At 46.6% G+C, this 22,687-nt stretch overlaps 1 pseudogene; it reads left to right on the top strand.

The window, feature by feature from the left end:
* The first annotated feature begins 14,059 nt into the window (after positions 1–14,059).
* Positions 14,060–22,687, top strand: part of LOC139253251 (histone-lysine N-methyltransferase PRDM9-like) — a 33,200-nt pseudogene continuing 24,572 nt past the window's right edge.

Below are 22,687 nucleotides of genomic sequence, written 5' to 3' on the forward strand. Positions count from 1 at the left end.
CTCCTCACTACCACCACTGCCCCGGTCTGTGCTCTCTCTGGGCCTCCCACTCGATTTATTCTCCCCTCCTCACTACCACCACTGCTCCGGTCTGTGCTCTCTCTGGGCCTGTCACTCGATTTATTCTCCCCTCCTCACTACCACCGCTGCCCCGGTCTGTGCTCTCTCTGGGCCTGTCACTCGATTTATTCTCCCTCCTCACTACCACCACTGCCCCGGTCTGTGCTCTCTCTGGGCCTCCCACTCGATTTATTCTCCCTCCTTACTACCACCACTGCTCCGGTCTGTGCTCTCTCTGGGCCTGTCACTCGATTTATTCTCCCTCCTTACTACCACCACTGCCCCGGTCTGTGCTCTCTCTGGGCCTGTCACTCGATTTATTCTCCCTCCTCACTACCACCACTGCCCCGGTCTGTGCTTTCTCTGGGCCTGTCACTCGATTTATTCTCCCCTCCTCACTACCACCACTGCCCCGGTCTGTGCTCTCTCTGGGCCTCCCACTCGATTTATTCTCCCCTGCTCACTACCATCGCTGCTCCGAGTCTGCCCTTCCCCAAGTGACCATTTTTAAGTGTCAGTTGGCTAATCTGTTGCAGTGGTGTCACTGATGGGCCCGATCATGTCCCAACTCCATGTTCTCACACACATTATCCCACAGACAGTGGGGGATGGGGGATCACTCTAGATCAGGAGTCGTGTGGTCGCTGACTTAATCCTTTCCCTAACTGAGGAACTCTGAGGACAATGGCAGCACCTCTAGAATCTACAATTCAGCACAACCAGGATATTCTGCTCAGAATCTTTCCTGTCTCCATTCACACTGAGAGTGCATTTCCTGACCCAACTATCAGACAAGCTCACCTGCTCACACTGAGAACAGTCACAGAGCACAAAGGCAACTGTGAACTGATCAGAGAGAGCCAGCGTGGATTTGTAAAGGATAAGTCATGTCTGATTTGCCGAGGTGAACTTTCTCAGGAGGTTACTAAGATGGTAGATAAGGGAGTGTCTCTGGATGTTATTTATATGGACTTTCAGAAGGCACTCGAGAAGGGACTGTGAACCAAAGTGAGAGAATGGAATAGGAGCCAACCTATTGATGTGGCTCGGGAATTGGTTGGGAGGTAGGAGAGAGAGAGTAGGAATAATGGGTGTGTACTCCAATTGACAGGATATGAGCAGTGGTGTCCCCGAGGGATCTGTACTGGGGCCTCAGCTTTTCACTGTATTTATAAATGACTTTGATGAAGGAGTAGAGAGCCGTCATCACCATAGGTGGTCCTCGAACGAGGATTATTGCTTCCACATGAGTTCACAGATGCTTCAATGAAGGACCCGATATTCCAGTCCTGAACTCGAATTGAGGAGGTGGAAGATGCCTGTGTGTGGATTTTTTTAACGTGTGGTGACCACATGGGCTTGAAAAGTTTGGACTTTATCCAGTGGCAAGGGTTAACCAGGATGACTGGAGACCTGCTCTGCTGCACGGACCTAGTGTGCACACACATATCCCACTGTGGGCAGACCCGTGCTGCCCCTGGGCCCTCGGCTCTTCTGGGCCCCGTACCCTCATTCACCACACCTCCGCCACGATCCCTCACCGCTCCTCCTCCATAAAAACACTCGCTGCACCACCGCCACGATCTCCTGCCGCACCTCCGCACCAAACATTCACCGAACCTCCATCATGATCACCCACCAAATCGCAGCCATGATCCCTCATCATTCCTCCACTCCGATCACTCGTCGCAAGTCCGCCATGACCATCCCGCTCCTCTGCTGTACCAGGGCCTCACTGATGTTCCTGCCCACGCTCCAAGCGGCGACCTGGGTCCTGATGATGTCACCCAGTTGCCCACCTCGCAGCCGTCACACATTTGTGTTGGCTCGTGCTGAAGTGGCATGCTCCAGCTTTTTCTTTTATAGCCCTGGACCTACGGAGATGTTCTCTCGCAGGTCGGTGTGGCCCACTATGTCCCAGGGCCCGGCACTCCAGTTGTCTTTATAGCCCTGACCTGCGGAGATATTCTCTCGAAGGTCGGTGTGGCCCACGATCTCCGTACATCCATGCTTGCTGATGGCACCAAGTTAAGGGGCACAGTTGAGAGTACATCGGAGCAGAAAGCTACAAACAAACATTGTGAGATTCAGTGAGTGGGTAAAACTGTGGCAGACGGAGTTCAATGTGGGGAAATGTGAGGTCATCCATTTTGGGCCCAAGAAATGGACGTCCGAGTTTGTTCTCAATGGTGTGTAGCTGGGAACTGTGGGAGAGCAGTGGAATATTGGGGTCCAATTGAGGTGATGGTCGGATCGATAGAGAGAAACAATGTCCTCTGGTGGGGGGGATTCAAACAAGGGGGTGTAGCCTTAAAATTAGAGCTGGGCTGTTCAAGGGTGATATCAGGAAGCACTTCTTCACACAAAGGTGGTGGAAATCTGGGACTCTCTCCTCAAAAAGCTGTGGAGGTTGGTGGCCAATTGAAAATTTTCCAAAACCACGATTTAAAGGTTTTTGTTAGGCTAGGGTATGAAGGGTTCTGGGACCAAGGTGGGGAGAAGAAGTTAAGATACAGATCAGGTATGATCTAACTGAATGGTGGAACAGGTTCGTGGGGCTGAATGGCCTCCTCCTGCTCCTATATTGTTATGTTCCAAATGTGTTAAAGTCAAGAGGTAAAGCAGGAAGTAGACATAATGAAGTTTCTTGGTCCAATGCAACTGATAAGACGACTATATATTGATAAGGTGCATGCACCATTCACTGGCTCTCACCCCTCAGATTTATGTCACATTGACCAATATTGGGCCTCCAGTCGGCGAGTTGACACCAGGTGTGACCGCGGGGGGCGGGGCGGTTGGAAGCGTGGCCTTGTTTCAAAGGGCTCGCGCTCTGCCTCCCTGGGCGCGTGAGGCGGGCTGGCTCCTCCCGCCGGCGCTCGCGGGGGGCGGGGCCCCGCTCAACCCTCAGCCGCAGCGCTCTGATTGGCCGCAGCACCGCTCACGTGTCGCCCTTCCAACGGCCCCGCCCCCAGAGGGAGGCGGGCGCTATAAATAGAGGCGGCGCCAGGCAACGGGCAGAAAGCGGGAGGCGGCAGGAGGGGGAAGGCGGTGTGCGACTGCGCAGGCGGATTGTCAACCGTGTGAGGGCAATTCAGTTCATCAATTATATTTCATAGTTTAGACATTGGGTCAATAATTTATTTATGACAAGAACAAGAGCAAAATACCCTGAGGAGAGACAGGAGCTGGCAGGGTGACTTTTAGTCACAAACAGACTCGGGTCGTCTTAGTCTCAGGGAAAGTCACAACAAAAGACGCTTCACATATTAGTGCATCCAAACTAAACACTGCTGCTGATAACAAAGGGTTTCACTCACATTGTGCTTCACTTTAGCCCGGCAGCTCACACAAAAGGCACAAATAACAGACCTGGGGCACAACCATTGAACAGACTCAGGGCTCCACAAGGGCACAAACATTGGGGCAAAGTGGAGTGAATAAGGTGGCCAAGCTCAGGAAGGGAGGGCAAACTAAGAGTGACAGGGAAGGTACTGAAGAGGACAAGACCATGTCTGAGAAGAACAAATCGGAGGTAAGGTGCTGGGAGATTTGAAATGGAAACCGAGAACTTCTCCTCCATTAGAAACTTAAGATTCCCTGTCACAATATCTAACTGTTCAAATTAATTCAATTGTCTTTTTTCCCTCTACTCCCCTCCCCAGGCGACCATTTCAGGAACTGATCATTCTTTCTGTGACCTTAGTCCTGAACTTATCTTTTACCAGGTTTATCCTAGTCTTGTAGTTACCATTGATCTTAAAGTGCTGCTGTGGATTTGCCTTTCCTGTTCCATTTAGTACCTTGGGTCTGATCAGAGACTGAGCAAACCTCCCAAAACATGAGGTGTGACCTGATCCAGGTGTTTAAAAAGGTCCAGCACCATCTTCTCAAAGCAACTATGGATGGGTATTAAAGATGGTCCTGAGTAAAATTCAACAGGGAATTGACAAGGACAATGATTTCCAAGACTCATTTTCTCATTGGAACATCCCTAATAAAGGGACATCAATTTAAAATTGAAACAAAGCAGTTGTAAAGTTAATCAGGAAAACATTCTTATTGCAAAATGTTGTGGCAATGTGAAATGCACCACCACAGAAGGTCATTGACGTAAATTTAATTCAGGTATTTAAAAGGGGATAGATATTGGGTTGTGTGGATATTAAGTGAATGATGAAAGTGGCAAAATATGAATAATGTTAAAAGTGTAAATCTAACAACATGGCAGAGCACGCTACATGGCCTATTCCTGTTCCTGTGTTCCTTGGAGGAACCAGACTGATCTTCACCGTGACATTCAGGTGAGTGTGAATAATGTCAGACTGAGCTGCGAGGAATCACAGGCATTCACTATGGGTGTCCTTGAACTCGCTCAAAAATAGAAGTACAAAAATCCTGCTGTGGGTTATTTAATCACAATTGCCTGTGCAATGTGTGTGCGCACATGAAGAAGGATAGAAAGAATGGTTTAAAAGTAGTGGTGAGTAAAACCATTTTTAGCCATTTTGTTTTACCTATCCAGACATCCTCTGGATTATGTTAGCATCAAAACTGTTTACAGAAGGTCTTGTAAGACAACTTCTCTTCAAGACATTTCAACATCATAGTGCCATAATAACGATTACTCTGCTCCCAATAAAGGCTGGCTGTGCCCTTGGAGCAAATGCTATTTTCTTCACTGGACCAAATAGACTAGTGGATTTGTTGTTAATGATGTCTTCAGGAACCAGGCTCAAAGAATGAAAGAAGTGTACAAGGATTTTGATCCCAGTAGATCTTCCATCAAGACAGATGCCTTAAATGGACAATCACATTTTAGTCTCATCCTGAGGAGGTCATATCTGCAAGTCTTGAATGTAAACAATTCTTCCCGGTGCCACAGATATTTAAGGCTGGGCCTTTGATTGCCTCCAGAGAGCTCCACATTGGCAAACTGATCAATGTTGGGTCATTGGATCCCAGCAAAAGCTTGTGACTTGAGAGCATATCCAGTTCAACTCTCAGGCCCTACTGAGTGGTTTCTTCTACTGTCGAGGAAACTCTGCACTGTTGGTGAAGTGCAGGATCCTCACAAGCTTACTTCCTTTCTGTGTCTTGTGTTGCCATTTTGTGGGCACCTTTTATCAGTCTGCTCTTTGCGACTGCTGAGGGGCATCTGTGCTTTCTTGACGGAGAGTCTGGGGGTAATTGAGTGCTCTCATAGTACGTTCTAAATGACGGGAGCAGATTTTGGTGAGCGATGTAATTTATTCTACCAACACCTTTTAAGTGCAGCAAGGATTTTTAAACTTGTTCCAACTCTGAACTAATTTCAAACCTCTGAGGGAGCATTTGCTATGACAAAACTACTGGACAAGTTCAACTGTGAAATCGAGGAGGTTTTCTCAATCAAGAAGCAAACAGGTTCTGCTCAGTCACATTGTTATGCCCTCCCCCCACTCCCGACCATAGAAAGAAACCCCAGAATGTTTCTGCCCAATCTTACATCTTCAACTTATGAAGGACATCCTTTGAGAGCAGATTTATAATGCAGGCTTGGACACTGTTGGTCTAAAGCATACTTACTTTGAATACCATTTAGCTTTGCCATTTACAGCTACCTTAGGTTTAGTTTTGAGGGTCCTAGATACCAGTACACAATGCCGTGTTTTGGCCTTTACTCAGCTTTGATGTATGAAATGACAGTCTGGCTTGTAGTCCTTATAAAGCTGTGGTTCTTAGCTGCAATTCGTCAAAGGGTTATCCATCACATCATGAACAGGTTCCAAGAATTTCAGATTCCCTATTAATTATGAGACAACTTCGAACTAAAACAGGCCTTAACGTTTGTAGGTGCCTTGTGGTGGACAGCCCCAGGAAAGTTATTGTCTCGATAACTACACAGTTACTTAGACACTGATGTTCCATTTGCATGAAATGACTCAGATTACACCAGAGCTTCCTTTGTGATCTTGGACTGAAGGTGTTCTGTTTGTCATTGTAAGTACTTTGTTATTTGTGACATTCTGTATGACTATGACAAAAGTGAACTATCTCATGTCGTTCTTCTAGACATGTGTCCAGCCTTCGACATCCTCCTCCAGCGCCTCTCCACCAGCGTCCAATTGGATGGGACTGCACTTGCCTGGTTCCACTCGTATCTATCTAATTATAGCTAGAGAATTGCATGCAATGACTTCTCTTCCTGCTCTGACAACATTACCTCTCTGGTTCCCAAAGGATTGACACTTGGCCAGCTCCTATTTCTCATCTACAAGCTGCTGCTGTGTGACATCATCCAAAATCACAGTGTCAGGTTCCACATGTACGTTGACAACACCCAGCTGTACCTCACCACCATCTTTCTCAACCCCTCCACTGTCTAAATTGTCAGACTGCTCATCCGACATCCAGTGCCAGATGAACAGAACTTTCCTGCAACTAAATATTGGGAAGACCAAAACCATTATCTTCAGTCCACACAACAAACTCCGTTCTCGAGCCATCTACTCCAGCTCTAACCCTGGCAATTGTCTGAGACTGAACCAGACTGTGAACAATCTTGTGTCATATTTGACCCCGAGATAAGGTTCCTCCCACGTATCCGCTTTATCACTAAGACCGCCTATTTCCACCGTTGGAGCATTGCCCCTGCCTCAGTTCATCTGCTGCTGAAACTCTCATCCATGCCTTTACCTTTAAATTTTATTATTCAAAAGCACGCCTGGCTGACCTTACATGTTCTACACTCCGTAAACTTGAGGTCATCCAAAGGTCTGCTGCCGGTGTCCAAAACTCGCACCAAGTCCCGGTCACTCATCACCTCTGTGCTCGCTGACCTACATTGGTTCCCGATTAAGCAATGCCTTGACTTAAAATTCTCATCCTTGTTTCAAATCCCAACATGGACTCACCCCTCCCATCCCTCTAATTTCCTAAAACCTCACAAACTTCTGTGACAGCTACGCTCCTCCATTTCTGACTTCTTGAGCATGATCAATTTTAATTGCTCTACCTATTATGTCTTTGGATGCTCTGATAATGACTCCACGTGGCAATGTGTTGTACTTGAACGGTAGTGACATTAGTCCTTTATTGATAACTCCAAAGTGAGGATCACACCTGGTGGCCTGCCTTTTATACTAGGCCTGGCCTTTAGAGTATTGCATTCATGGTACATGCTTGGAATATTCTTGGAGTCAGTGCTGGGGTCAGTGCCAGTGTGTGAGGACAAACTAGTGCCAGGACTGCTGGATGGTGTCAGGTAACCTGCAAGTCTCCCAATGTGGTGCCCTCTGGTGGCACACCTTGTAACCATATAAGCAGTAACCATATAAGATACATGACATCACTCTCCTCCAAGCCTTTAGTGCAAATCGCTTCTGCATTGACTGTGCTCTGGGCTTAGCTCTATCTGGTTGACCTTTGGCGTGTTGGGTGAGTGGGTGGTGTTTCGTTGGTAGTCGAGTGCTGGTGGTTTCTGTTTGTGTGTCCATGACCACTCCATTCTCTCCGCGCGCCGCAGCCCCACATACAGATGGTGCCATTGGCTCATTACATTCATCTACGTTCAAGTCCCCCAAAATATTTGCATTTATAGTACTGCATTCATGGTAGATGCTTGGAATATTCTTGGAGTCAGTGCTGGGGTCAGCGCCGGTGTGTGAGGACAAACTAGTGCCAGGACTGCTGGATGGTGGCCGGGTAGTCTGGTTGCTGCTCGGCGCCCAGTGCTGGCAGTGGGAACCCGGTTGGCTAAAGTTGCCTGATCTTGGGCCTTTTGTCGTTGCTCCTAGTGTTGGGCAGGTTCACAGATGCCTGTGACCTCCCTCTTCTCTCCTTGTGCCCCGGGTCACTGCTGCTCCCTGAGGAACAGTCGTCCAGCAGTGCACAGGGAACTGTTGACTTGCTTACCTGGCCGTTATTTAGTTTGGGATCCTGGCAGGTCCCGATCCCATTTGAGAGAACTGTTGCAGGTAACCCTTAGTTCCTGGGTATGGCCTTGGTGGCGATAGGGTCTGGGGTCTGTGCCTTAGCACAGTTTGCTCTTTCAGGCTTGTGGCGTTTGGTGCCACCGGGTGCCTGAGAGGTGGAGCCGATCAGGGCCAGGGTATCGATACCAGGGCCAGGGTATCAATACCAGTGCCGTTGTCCTCCTGAGATCGCTGCTCTGCAGCTTGTATGTATTGGCTGCTTGTGGCCACACTCCATGGTGCATAACTCTGGTCCCAGGGATGCAGGCTACTACATTGGATAGCTCGCTGGACCTGTGTGCTCCTGATGCGAGTATGCTCACTGCATTGACTGAATGCAGTTGAAATCCTACATCGCACAACATTTCATTACTCATTGTAAATAACCTGTAGCTCCGATCGCGATCGCGCAACTTTTCTTTGCTTATTGCATGTACACAACTCTGATCATCAATTGCACATTTTAAATCTAACTCATAGTTGCTCTTACATTGATTGAGAATGTGGAACTGTCCCTTTCAGTGTGGTGGATTGCATGCTGCCTTTAAGAGAGCCTTGCTATCTTTATCCCAATCCTCTTCTCAGTTTGGTGCCACGTGTTGCTCCATCAGCGCTGCACCTCGTGGTCTGGCCGCCATCTTTCCTCCATCCATGATGTCGACTGCGGTGATCCTCTTCTCCCTGGGGTCTGCCAATGAAGCTGGGAAGTCACCTATCGATCCGATTTTCTTCCTCCGGAGTCCTGCCACAGGAGCCTGGAAGGTGTGTTGGGATCGTCTCAGCTGGATCATCTCCACGCAGTCGTGCTGGGCGGTCTGTGCCTCAGGTGCTGTGCTGGTCTGCTCTCTGGTGCCGGGTCCACCCTCAGGTGAGGGCTTGCTTTGCCTCTGAGCGCGGAGGATGTCGATCACTGGAGGGGTGAAATCTTCCCAACTCCAATGGATCTTCTCCATCCACCTTCTTCCGAGTAGCGTTGGTCCATCACCTGCAACAATCCGCAGGGGTAACTTGTGCACCGCGCCATCATGGAGTACCTTTACATCTGCACTACCAATTGCTGGGATAAGTTCATTGGTGTAGGTGTGCAGCTTTGCCTGATCGGGGCCAACTTGGATCGTTCAGTTTGATTGTCCCATAGCCTCTCAAAGGCTTCTTGATTCATTCCTGACTGGCTCGCCCCTGTGTCCACTTCCATGAAGACTGAAATGCCATTTATCTCGACTTCCATCCTCAATGGTGAACACTCGGTGATGCAGGTAAACATGCCATATACCTCATCGTGGGGCTGTGCTGCCTCTGGATTCATGGCCACCTGCAGACTCTTCATCAACACAGTGAGTCATATTTCTTTTACACATTTGCTGGAGGTGGCCCTCTGTGCTGCAGCCTTTACAGCAGCACTGGTGAGCCCTGTGATTCCTTCTGCAATGCCAGCATGGAGCTACTCGGTTAGCCCCCCTCGCCGGACTCTGAGTTAAGGGACTCGGGGGCCTGTTCTCTCTTCCCTGAGAAGGTTCATGTTCTACTGTCCAGCCTCTAAAAGGCACCACTCTGTGCACAGTACCTGCCGGGGTTGAGTCCTGAGAATGAGTCAGCTGCCTAGAGCCGCAGGTCGAGGTCATGAATGCCTGGCTCACAGAGATGGCCTTCTGCAGTGTGACTGTGGTATCCACAGACAGTAGCTTATGACGAAGGCCCACATGGCCGATTCCAATGACAAAGATATCCCGCAGCTTCGGTGAGGTGGTCGCTGAAATCACACGGTGCTGCCAGCATCCTGAGGTCTGCAGCATATTTCGCAATTTCCTCGCCTTTGGGCCGCAGTGCATGAAAAACCGGCGTCTGGCTGTGAGGATGCTTTCTTTGGGATTGAATTGTTCTTGGATCAGCGTTACCAGCTCCTTGTATGTCTTGGTCGTTGTCTTCACTGGAGCCAGCAAGCCCCTGACGAGGCCATATACAGTGGTTACCAGGATAGCTCTGTGTTTATCTGCCATTGTGGCCGGATTGTCGCCTGACAGGTCATTTGCTGTGAAGAAATGGTCGAACATCTCCACAAAGGCGTCCCAATCAACACCATCGGCAAACTGCTGCAATGTACCAAGGGTAGACATTTTCACAAGAAGGTCCGTTATCTCGTCACCAATTGTTATGTCTTTGGATGATCTGATAATGTCTCCTTGAGGCAATATGTTGTACACCCCTGTACAGGTACCCTGCAAGTCTCCCACTGTGGTGCCCTCTGGTGGCACACCTAGCAATAGTACAAGCAGTAACCATGTAGGATACATGACACTTCCATTGGCGGCCGTACCTTTCAGCTGCCAAGACCCTAATCTCTGGAATTCCTTTCCTAAACCTCTCCGCTGCTCTACTTCTCTTTCCTCCTTTAAACACGCTCCTTAAAACCTACCTCTTTGAGCTCTGCTCTCCTTACAACAGTGACTGCACTCTAAAAATACGTCATTGGCTGTAAAGCGCTTTGAGCCATCCGGTAGACGTGAATGGCGCTATATAAATCCAAGTCTGCCTTTCTTTCATATCTGCTTATGTGGCTTAGAGTAAAATGTTGATCATGTTGCTCCTGTCCTTGGGATATTTTACTACGTTAAAGGAACTATTTAAATACAGGTTTTTGTTCTTGTTGTGATACCCCTTCACCAGAACCTGTGTTGCCAGTGGTCTCTCCACAGTCCCAGCTGGTAGAGGTGGGCTAAGCCTCTGCTCTTGAATTGGAGATGGTTGGAGGAACAAAATCTTCTCTAATGATTTCTGCTCTAGCCACTTCCTTCTCAAATGTAGCTGGTGACAGATGCTTCCCTTTTGATGATGACTACTGAAGAGTCCTGTTAGTCTATGAGACAGCCTCTACTCAGTTATTTCCTCAGGGCCTTGCATGAAAGAAGCGTAGAATATCCTTCTGTACCAGGTAGGTTTCTGGGTAAAATAAACCAACACTTGCGCTTGTCCAGCTTTATTTTTAGTGCGCTTTAGTACAAAGATCATATGGACAACAACCCCACCATCATGACATTGAAGTGTTTTGTAGGGAGGCTATCTTTTATATGATTTTCTACCAGCGATTAGTACCAGCCCATTCTAGTCACATAGAGGGTATTCCTATAAAGAATGGCAGATCTGACAGAGTAGCTAATCCAATATTTGTAGAACTGTAGATTGTGAAGATGACAGATTTTAATGCCTAGATGTATCAGGAATCACATTCATTTTGTTTTTCAGATGATTGGCATGTTTAAAGACATTGCCATTCATTTTTCCAAAGATGAATGGGCAGAGCTGTGTGAATGGGAAAAGATCCGTTATAAGAATATGAAGCGGAACTATGAAGCCATGCTTGCAATAGGTTTGTAGAAAATCATTTTTTTTCATCCTTTCTACATTTTCCCTTCCTCTCCTGAAACCTTTGGTACGTACTGGCATACATTGCTTCCAATATTACACTCAAGTGGATATTCTCAGATGAGGTCAGACATTTGGGCTGGGTTTTCCATTTCACCATCTGGCACACATTAGGAAAGCATATCAGGAAATTCAGTATTCATCGCCTGTGATACTCTGAAGATTAAATGAATGGCTGTGAAATTACAGGCCGAGGGTCAGAATTTCCCAATATGCGCTGCTTGTGAGGGTCGGGAGTGCTAAAGCAAAAAAATCCTGTCTGAGTGTTAATAGACTTGCGACGTGGACAGCAAAGCTGATCCTGAACCTGCCTTCATCTGACGAGCACATGTGTATTTTTCAGCAGAAAAACTGGATCGTGACCAAGAGTGAAATTGCTGACTGATATTTTTACCTCTTGCTAACTTGAATGAGGCCACTTACAACATTTCTGTTGTCACAATGGCTGAGATGAGCTAACTGCACAGACCAGTCATCGGACATGGGTCTTTCTGATCTTTATGATTCTGTTCCATTGTTAGATGGTACATTGTACCAAATAAGTTATTTGCAGCATGTGTGTCACCACGCTCTGTCCCCTCTGTTAAAGGGGAGAGATTCAATCGTTCTTTAACTTTGGCCACTGGGCCACCAGGAAGGGTTCTCCACCGGGCCAGTGGCCTGACACCCAAGAGGGGGTGCCAGGCTGCGCGTTGGTCGAAACCAGGCCAGTATTTTACCAGCCGATTGGCAAGTCAGCCGGAAAAAATCTTCCATTGCGGCTGTGGCATTGGGCCCTCCCCTTTCAGGGCAGACTTCAGAGGGTGTACTGTTGGGGGCACCAGGCCACCATGTGGCGGGGGATCACTGGATCAAGCTAAAAATGGATAGGTAAGTATTGATCTGATTTTAATTGGGAGGTGCATCTACTTGAGCAGGATGGGGTCCAGGAAAAAAAAACCCGACCTGAATTTTGATTGGGGCGGCCTGTTGACCCCAAAGCAGCAGACATTCGATTTTTAGGAATGGCCGTCACAAACACGCATTAACGGGTCTCTTTGAGACCCTGAATTTCAGCCCCATGGCCTACAACTCAATGCTCCCATACACAAAGGGAAAGATTGACCTGGTTAGGGTCATGATAGCATAGCGGTTCTGTTACTGGAGCAGTAATCGAGAAGCCGGGACTAATGATTCAGGGACTTAAATTCAAATCACACATTGGTAGCTGTGGAATTTAAATTCAGTGAATTAAATAAATCTGGATTGAAAAGATAGTGTCAGTAACAGTGACCATGAATTGTCATAAGCACCCATCTGGTTCATTAATGCCCTTCAGTGAAGGAAATCTGCCGTCCTTACCTGGTCTGGCCTATATGTGATTCCAGACCCACAGCAATGTGGTTGACTCTGAACTGCCCTCTGAAATGGCAGCTCACCCCCACCTTCTGAAGGGCAACACATGCAGGCCTTGTCTGACACCCACATCCCGTCAATGAAAAAAAGTTTGCTATATGTAGTGGCATCATAAGCACATTGACATTCAATGTATTTACAATATCATTGTACAAAGTGACACTGTCACTGGAATTAGCAAAAACAGAGTTATTGTGTTAAACCAACAGCGGTGGAGAGAAGGGTACTGTTCTATTTTACTTTATGTAGAAATGAATGAAACTGGAAGGAAAATAGTGATTGCATTTTTGTTCCCTTTAAAAATCTTGACTGGTCGCTATCCCCCCCCATTCGTTGTGCTGAACCACTAAATTATTATCATTAAATACTAAATCATGAATAAAAGCAATAAATATTAGATAAGGGAGGTAAATTCAGGATCTCAGAGGCCATCACTAGCCTGCCGTTCCCTTGGTCCTCAAAGTGATCATCAGCTGTCACAAATGTAAATCTCCTTCCTTTGGACTCTCCAATGGGTGCAATAGGGATCAGTGACATAATACTATAGAAAAACTGAGAAGACGACTCACTGAGATCCTGGGCCTGAGTGCTGTGCTCCCAGCACCGCAGCATAACATAAAAGCTCCTTTTCATTTGATCAGTCTGGGCTGACTAAGTTCAGGATGGACAGATGGAAGAAAAGCCTCTGTGTTGCTCAGGAAGTTAAGCCAAATGAAATAAGCAATGATCAGCTGTAGATAATTGGAATATTTTAATTTTCACAGGATTGAATGTACCAAAACCAGCATTCATGTCGAGACGTAGCAGGGGACGCCAACCCTGTGTGTATGAATCAAGTGATTCAGATGAGGACTGGACGCCTACAGTTCTTGTGAAATACCCACCACGTAAATTGAATGTGTTTTCTTTGTTAAAATATTAAGTGTGTTTTAAAATCCTGATTACAACCAGTTTGCCCAGCAGTTAGTACATATTTGCTGTCAGGATGCAGTTACTTTGAAGTTTTGGAGAGCTGGATAGAAAAGTAAATTGTCTGATACTTTTCCTGACTGAAATATATACTTAATGCAAGTTTTCTTTTTCTAAATTTCATCAGCATAATGTGTTGATTCTTCTTGAGCCTGGAATACGCTAGATATTTTTAGAATTGTCATCCTGTTAACATAAATAAACTCAATTCTGAGATTACCTAAATAGGCACTGACATTACTTTTTTTTAAGCGGTGAGAATGCTTAAGCCTTCCTTGAAGAATGAAGATGCCAAAAAGCCTAAGAAAGAGAATACCAGAAAGGTAATTCAGAGTGAACAGAAACTATAAGACTAATATGTCGAGATGGAAACAAACTGGTCGATATTCTCATCATCATAGGCAGTCCCTCAAAGTCGAGGAAGACTTGCTTCCACTCTAAAAGTGAGTTCTCAGGTGATTTTTCAGAACGGCAGGTAGTGACTAGTTGGGTGCTGCAGGGCTCAGTGCTGGGACCCCAGCTACTCACAATATACATTATTGTTTTGGATGAGGGAATTGAGTGTAATATCTCCAAGTTTGCAGATGACACTAAGCTGGGTGGCGGTGTGAGCTGTGAGGAGGACGCTACGAGGCAGCAGTGTGACTTGGACAGGCTAGGTGAGTGGGCAAATGCATGGCAGATGCAGTATAATGTGGATAAATGTGAGGTTATCTACTTTGGTGGCAAAAACACAAAAGCAGAATATTATCTGAATGGCGGAAGATTAGGAAAAGGGGAGGTGCAACGAGACCTGGGTGTCATGGTACATCAGTCATTGAAAGTTGGCATGCAGGTACAGCAGGCGGTGAAGAAGGCAAATGGTATGTTGGCCTTCATAGCTAGGGGATTTGAGTATAGGAGCAGGGAGGTCTTACTGCAGTTGTACAGGGCCTTAGTGAGGCCTCACCTGGAATATTGTGTCCAATTTTGGTCTCCTAATCTGAGGAAGGACATTCTTGCTATTGAGGGAGTGCAGCGAAGGTTCACCAGACTGATTCCCGGGATGGCAGGACTGACATATGAGGAGAGATTGGATCAACTGGGCCTGTATTCACTGGAGTTTAGAAGGATGAGAGGGGATCTCATAGAAACATATAAATTTCTGACGGGACTGGACTGGTTAGTTGCAGGAAGAATGTTCCCGATGTTGTGGAAGTCCAGAACCAGGGGACATAGTCTAAGGATAAAGGGCAGGCCATTTAGGACCGAGATGAGGAGAAACTTCTTCACTCAGAGAGTTGTTAACCTGTAGAATTCCCTACCGCAGAGAGTTGTTGATGCCAGCTCATTGGAATATTCAAGAGGGAGTTAGATATGGTCCTTGCGGCTAAGGGGATCAAGGGGTATGGAGAGAAAGCAGGAAAGGGGTACTGAGGTGAATGATCTCTTATTGAATGGTGATGCAGGCTCGAAGGGCAGAATGGCCTACTCCTGCACCTATTTTCTATGTTTCTATGACTGTACAGTCCAATACGGAATTAGTCTCTGTCACAGGTGGGACAGACAGTCGAAGAAGGAAAGGGTGGGCGGGGAGTCTGGTTTGCTTCACGCTCCTTCCGCTGCCTGCGCTTGTCTTCTGCATGCTCTCGGCGACGAGACTTGAGGTGCTCAGCACCCTCCCAGGTGCTCTTCCCCCACTTAGGGCGGTCTTGGGCCAGGGATTCCCAGGTTTCGGTGGGGATGTTGCACTTTATTAGGGAGGCTTTGAGGGTGTCCCTAAAACGTTTTCTCTGCCCATCTGGGGCTCATCTGTGTAGGAGTTCCGAATAGAGCGCTTGCTTTGGGAATGTGGATGAAGTGGCCCACCCAATGGAGCTGGTCGAGTGTGGTCAGTGCTTCGATGCTGGGGATGTTGGCCTGATCGAGAACACTGATATTGATGCATCTTTCCTCCCAGTGGATTTGCAGGATCTTGTGGAAGCAGCCTGGTGATATTTCTCCAGCGCTTTGAGGTGTCAACTGTACAAGGTCCACATCTCTGAGCCATATAGGAGGATGGGTATGACTTCAGCCCTGTAGACCTTAAGCCTGGTGCCAGATTTGAGGTCCTGGTCTTTGAACACTCGCTTCCTCAGGCGACCGAAGGCTGCACTGGCACACTGGAGGCGGTGTTGGACCTCGTCGTCTATGTCTGACCTTGCTGATAGTCGGCTTCCGAGGTATGGAAAATGGTCCACGTTGTGCAAGGCCATGACATTGATTTTGATGACCGAGGGGCAGTGCTGTGTGGCAGGGTCAGGTTGATGGAGGACCTTTGTCTCACGGATGTTTAGTGTAAGGCCCAAGCCTCGGTGGAGATGTTGACGATGGCTTGGAGTTCAGCCTCTGAATGTGCACAGACGCAAGTGTCGTCTGCTTACTGTAGTCTGATAACAGATGATGGGACGACCTTGGATCTAGCCTGGGAGGCGACCAAGGTTGAACAGGTTCCCATTGGTTCCATGGTTTAGTTCCACTCCAGCGGGGAGCTTGTTGAGCACGAGATGGATTATTGCAGCAAGGAAGATCGAGAAGAGCGTTGGCGCGATGACGCAGCCGTGCTTCACCCTGGTCTGGACATTTATTGGGTCTGTGGTGGATCCGTTGGTCAGGATCACGACTTGTATGTCGTCCTGGAGCAGGCGGAGGATGGGGACAAACTTTTGGGGGCAGCCGAAACGGAGGAGGACGCGCCATGTGATGCTGATTTGATGCCACACTGCTATTTTCGTCACCTTCACTGAAGCTATCTCCCTCTCTTAACCTCGCACAGCTAAACATGCGTTCAGCAGCAGGAAGGATCCCCCACCAGCAATATTTAAAGGGATCATCAACAATTTTCAAGTAACTAGCTTTTTGATTTCTACTGCCTGGTGTAAGTTTGTAAAACTGTTTTTTAAAGTTCTTCAGTTGCAATTGAAGAAGGCCTTGTTTCTGAAATCAAGGGCGCTGGTCAGACCACTTTCTCCCAGTCATGGGTGCTGTAGTTGTCATCCCCCGCAACATGACAGTGAGATGGAGCAGAGCAGCGAAGAAGAGAACAAGCTGCTCACAGAGGGAGAGCTCTCAGCAGGTGGCCGTACCCACCTCGGGCCCTCCGACTGAAATATTATTACCTCAACCTGAGCCTGGAGCAGTGTCAATTGCATCTGCAATTTACGAAGGAGGTTCTCACAGATCTCTTCCACCTCTTACAACCAGAGCTGCAGCCTCTCTCCAGGGCAAGGACAGTGCTCCCAGTGGATGTGCAGGTGACCATGGCCCTGACTTTTAGTGTCAGGAACCTCCCAGGCTTGAGCAGGTGACATCTGTAACATGTCACAGTTCGTTGTCCACTGCTGCATAAGAGAGGTGACAGAAGCTCTTAATGGCAGGAAAGGGGACTTCATTGTCTTCTCTCTGACCAGAGAGAAGCAGATGGAGTGTGCATGTGACTTTGCCACAAGAGAGGATTTCCCCATGGCACAGGGTGCCATCGACTGCACGCACATAGCTTTGTGGACACCGTATATAATTGCTTAGCAATATAGGAGCAAGAGTAGGCCATTGAGCCCCTCGATCCTGTTCCTCCATTCAATGAGACCATGGCTGATCCATGACCTGTCTCCGTATACCAGTCTTTTGGCCTCTATCCCTTAACACCTTTAACTAACAAAACGCCAACAATCCCTGATGCAAAATGAACTGATCTAGCATCAATAGCCCTTTGCGGAAGAGAGCTCCAAACTTCTACTATCCTTTGTGTGCAGAAGTCTTTCCTAATTTCACTCCTGAAAGGTCTGGCTCTAATTTTTAGACTATGCATCCAGTCCCAGAATCCTAGTTTCTCTCTATCTACCCTATCTATTCCCATTAATACCTTGAAAACGTCAATCATATCACCCCTTAACCTTCTAAATTCTAGGGAATACAACCCTAATTTGTGTAATCTCTCCTCATAACTTAACCCTTGAAGTCTGGGTATCATTCTGGTAAACCTACACTCCACAGCTTCCAAGGCCAATATATCCTTCCTAAGGTGTGGTGCCCAGAACTGCTCACAGCAATCCAGATATGATTTAACCAGGGTTCTGTACAGCTGCAGCGTAACTTCAACCCCCTTGAATTCTAGTCCTCGAGATAAAGGCCAGGATTCCATTTGCCTTTTTAATTATTTTCTGTAACTGTTCATGACAAATTAATAATGTATTTACCTGAACGCCCAAGTCTCTTTCAACCTCCACTGTTTTTAAGAACATAAGATCAGAGAACGCAACACAGAAGTACAGTATCAAACATGGAAACTTTCTGATATGTGTTGCTCAGTTCTACACTGGGGAGCGACTGCTTTTCTCCAATGGATCGTCGGGTAGCTTTGTTTCAGAAATACGCTACCAGAACTTATGGAGATAAACATTAGACAAGGGGGGAGAACTCGGAAACGCCACTTTTGCGTTACTTTTAATGCCTAGAAAATGTTTGTGTCTCTCGCCCAGAAATTCGACAGAATCATTCCAGAGCTGACAGGGGCGATAAATCAGCCGTTGCACACCAGAGCTGGGGGGCGATAACGAAAGTTTGGACTGTACATCTTGCAGACCCATTGCGCAAGCGCAGAACTGCAAATCAGATCCTGGGAAAAGCCGATCCCTAAAGGTGTGGCATAGTAATGCACCCATTAATATTTTCAAAATCACTTGATTTCACCCTCTGCCGTTATGTCTGTCGGCTGCTGCAAACTACAAGCCTCATGCACCGTGCTCTGTGTAAACCTTGCACTGACTGTGTCTTCTGAGGGAAGCGTTTCCTCATTTGTTTAAGTAGCCGCCAGTTAACGACTCTGTGAGTCTGGACCGACTGTTTTTCCAGACATTGTTATTGCCGGGCACTCAATGAGATGCATGCACTGAATTTACTGATTGGGGTGTAAGCGTGCACATTGTACCAAGAATATGTCATGATTGGAGTGATCGTCAGCAGGCAGGCACTAATGGTTTGCGCCCCCGGGGAGCATCTAACGAATTTGACGTCGGGGCACTAAAAGCTGCGCACCCAGATGCTAAACTCTAACGCTCGCATTAACAACCCCTTTGGCCACTAACTGAGGCTATAGATAACTGAAAATCCAGCCCAGAAATGTTACCTTGTGCATAATCCCTTTGGTAATACAGTCAGTCTTGAGGCGGCTATTCTCTAATTCAGGAGCTGTGAGGTAAAGTTTTACATCACATTCTCCATTTCAGAACCAAAAAGCCCGATCGCAGATGGCGCCTCATTCAGAAGAGAATAAAGATGAAGGTTTCAGGGGCTTCACTGAGGACACAGCCTCAGCTTTGGAAGAGACAGTTTCAGTTAAAAAGATCAACAGAGAAACTAGTACCTTGGTTTGTGAAAGTGAAGCTCGTAGTGAATCCAATAAAGGTATTTGTACCAGAATAAAGCATTTCAGGAAAGTATTTTTATTTTGAATAATTGAGGGTGTTTTAATGAGGAAGAGATGCTCTATGTTGATAACATGATTAATACAGTAGTCATTAAAATCATATTAACACAATGTCTTGCATTATTATGGAAATAACTTCAGCATCTCCTGTTCAACAAAAAACAAACCTTACATGCAAGAATATTACAATTAATTGGTTGAATTTTTGTTTGTGATCTTTTCAATTTATTCCACAGTTTTCTGCACTGGAAAGATTTTGGGGTCAACAGATGAAGAAACAACCAAAGAGACTGAAAGCAGAAGATACTGTTTAAGAAATAGAGAGAGAAAAGTTTACACTGAAGAAAGGGAACTTTGTGACGATGATTACCTGTGTATGTGTAAAGTAACCTATCCATTTCCTCAGGGCAGGAATAATTTATTGGGTGTTTTGATGAGAGACACAGTGTCTTGATAGGCCAGGGGATTGGTGGAGCAACACAGCATGTCAGAGTGGTGGGACAGGAGTGCAGGCCTGTGTTTGCCCACAAATAGGCACCCATTGTTCTTTTTCAATAAGGAAAAACAATCACAAATATGATCCCAAACTATTGATGATAATTCTGGAATGTTGTAATAAAATTGAATGGGACATTCAGTAATAATAAACTATTGGCTCCTGATTATAGACAGCTCCTTGTCTAAGGTTGTGAAACATCCTATACCAGCCTACAGCAGGACCTGGACAACATCCAAGCTCGGGCTGACAAGCGGCAGCCAACATTCAAACTTATGAAATGCAAGCAATGACCATCTCCAAAGAGTTAACAATACAGCCAGAATTAAGTTGGGAATCAGCATAGTTTTGAAGGCGTGTGGAGAGATTTGAAAGACATAACTGAAAGGTCAAATTTGAGAAGTGGCAGTGTCCCCGAGAGTGATTTGCCTGATGGTTTAGAGGGACTTTGCTAACTGGATATGCAGGTTGAAATTAATTCAAAGAATGAGGAAGCTAAAGCTACAGGAAATAATTCAGCCTCCTTGTGAAAAATTACCTTCCTGCCCACTCCTAATCTTAACTGGTGTGGCACAGCTTGGAGATATTGTTGCTAGTTTTTGCATTGCTCTTGTTAATTGAGGGCAGTGCTGCCTTCTTGGAGTAAAGAACCAGATATGTCACTCAGAACAAGCCCTTGTATACAACAGAGTGAGGGAAGATCGTGGGTGTAATTTTTATAGAGGGAAGATGCCCCAATTGTTTTCCTCAGCTGATAGATCATGGAAATATTGTACCTGTATGAGCAGACTAAATTGCAATCAAAAAATGAGGAAGTTCATATCTACAATAGATAATCTATCCTTCCTCAGTACTAGACCCCTTCACTTCAATGATCACTGAACAATGAACTGAGACACTGAACCATCTTTAATTTGTATTTTATGTTAGTTTGTGAAGATTGCGAGACATTTTTTATTGAAGAATGTCCTGTGCATGGTCCTCCAGTGTTCATAAAGGACACAATGGTCGAATCCAGTTAGCCAGACAGAGCACGTTTAACTATTCCGGACGGTCTCAGCATAGCGACCTCAAAAATTCGAAAAGCTGGTCTTGGTGTATGGAATGAAGGGCAGGTTATTCCCAAGGGCATGCACTTTGGACCCTATGAAGGAGTAGTATCAAATGAAGAAACAGCTGCTGTCAGTGGATATGCATGGGCGGTAAGTGACCATCCAGGTCCCTATTTTATAAAATAAAAGTTGTACCTATTTGAATTTATTTTCTATAAATTATCCAAGGTTCCCATTCCTTGTTGCTACTCAGTGAGTCCTATTGGTAAGTCGCCAGCAAGTGAAGATAGAATTAGTGTTTGCTGTGATGCCTCTTGTGTTTAACAAGCCTGCCAACACATGGAAATGTTCACAAATGAAGAATGGATTACTGGGTGTGTTTATTTTAGGGTTGGTAGCAGCCATGGAACTACCCAAACATGAATCACCACCATCAGGAAGGGAGAAATCAAACCTGTCTCTAACTGACTGAAATCCACCAAACACCCCCACAGGGGATACAGTTGCAATTCTTCCCACTGAGACCAAAGGTGTATCAAAGTTAACAGCACCTTCCCCAGGGCTGATAGTGTCAGTGCTGAGAGAAAAATTGCACTCACCACAGAGACAAAAATCCCTTCAAGCTGCTATGTCAAACTCTGTGGCAGTGAAATTCAGAGTTCTCGTGCTGGTCATTAAGGTCGGTTTATGTTGAACAAATGGCCGCTGCCTTGCTTCCACTGGGTCCTGCAGGTGCCGCCATTTTCAGGAGGTCGGTGGTGTTGCCGTTGACTGTGCTCACTCCAGATATTTAGATGAGGCAGATCATGACATCAGTGAGTGAGGAACGCTGATTTGACGCAATATCTGCCATTGTCGACGTTGCCGCTCCATTTTGCGCCCTCTCCTCATCACGACCAGCTGACCATGTGTTCAGCAGCAGTAAGGACCCCCAGCAGTGGTATTTAAAGATCATCAACAACTTGCAGCTGACTTGCTGTTTGATTGTCCTGGCTCTGTCACTGTGTCTGCAACTGTTTGGAGCTTTCCATAGTTATTTAAAGTTGTTGAGGTGACAGGCAGTGTTGCTGCAAGTGGAGAACGCCTTGTTTCTCATTTAAAGGCTTCTGGTCACACCAATTGCTCCCAGTCATGGGGTCTCTACTTGCAGTCCCCCTGACGCTCAAAATGACGGAAATAGAGCAGAGGCAGCAAAGAAGAGGACAAGGTGCTCACAGAGGGAGAGGCAGGAGAGCTCTCGGCAAGAGGCCTTACCCACTTAGGGTCATCCAAGATCACTTCTCCTACCTGTGCTTAAGCAGGAGCAGAGTATTAGGAGGCTTGGCTTCACCGAGGAAGTGGTCACAGAACTCTGCCGCCTCCTGCAACTGAACCTGCAGCCTCAGAAAATCTCCTTACTGTTTCTCTTGGCTGTTTGGCCATGGCTTTCTCCACAATGACAATGAGGTGTCTCTGCAACAAAGCACTTCCCCTTTTATTAGTGCAGGGAGCCAAGCCCAAACTTCACTGGCTTAGTCCTGAACAGGGGGGCCAATATCATGTGTTGTCTGCTGGCCAATCAGCAGCATGTTTAGCCCTCAGATAAGTGCTACAATCATTATAATGAGGCAGCATGAATTTTAGAGGCTGTCTGCACTACTTTCAACAGGCACATCACGCTCCGCTCTGCCATCGGCCATTTTCAGGCCTAATCCAATTTCTAGGCCTATGTCAATTACATTCTTACATTGATTCCCCACTCCTGTGTTTGAGGAACAGAGACTCTTGGTAATGGATGACCTTGTAGCTGTTATCATTTTAATCCAATGACTTTGAACTGGAGCCAAGGTCAACTAAGAATGAGCCTACATTCCAGTCCCTTGTACATTGTTCATAGTCTGATTGATCCAGTCCCACT

The sequence above is a fragment of the Pristiophorus japonicus genome, unplaced genomic scaffold, assembly GCF_044704955.1.
Source record: "Pristiophorus japonicus isolate sPriJap1 unplaced genomic scaffold, sPriJap1.hap1 HAP1_SCAFFOLD_483, whole genome shotgun sequence".
Classification (NCBI taxonomy): Eukaryota; Metazoa; Chordata; class Chondrichthyes; family Pristiophoridae; genus Pristiophorus; species Pristiophorus japonicus.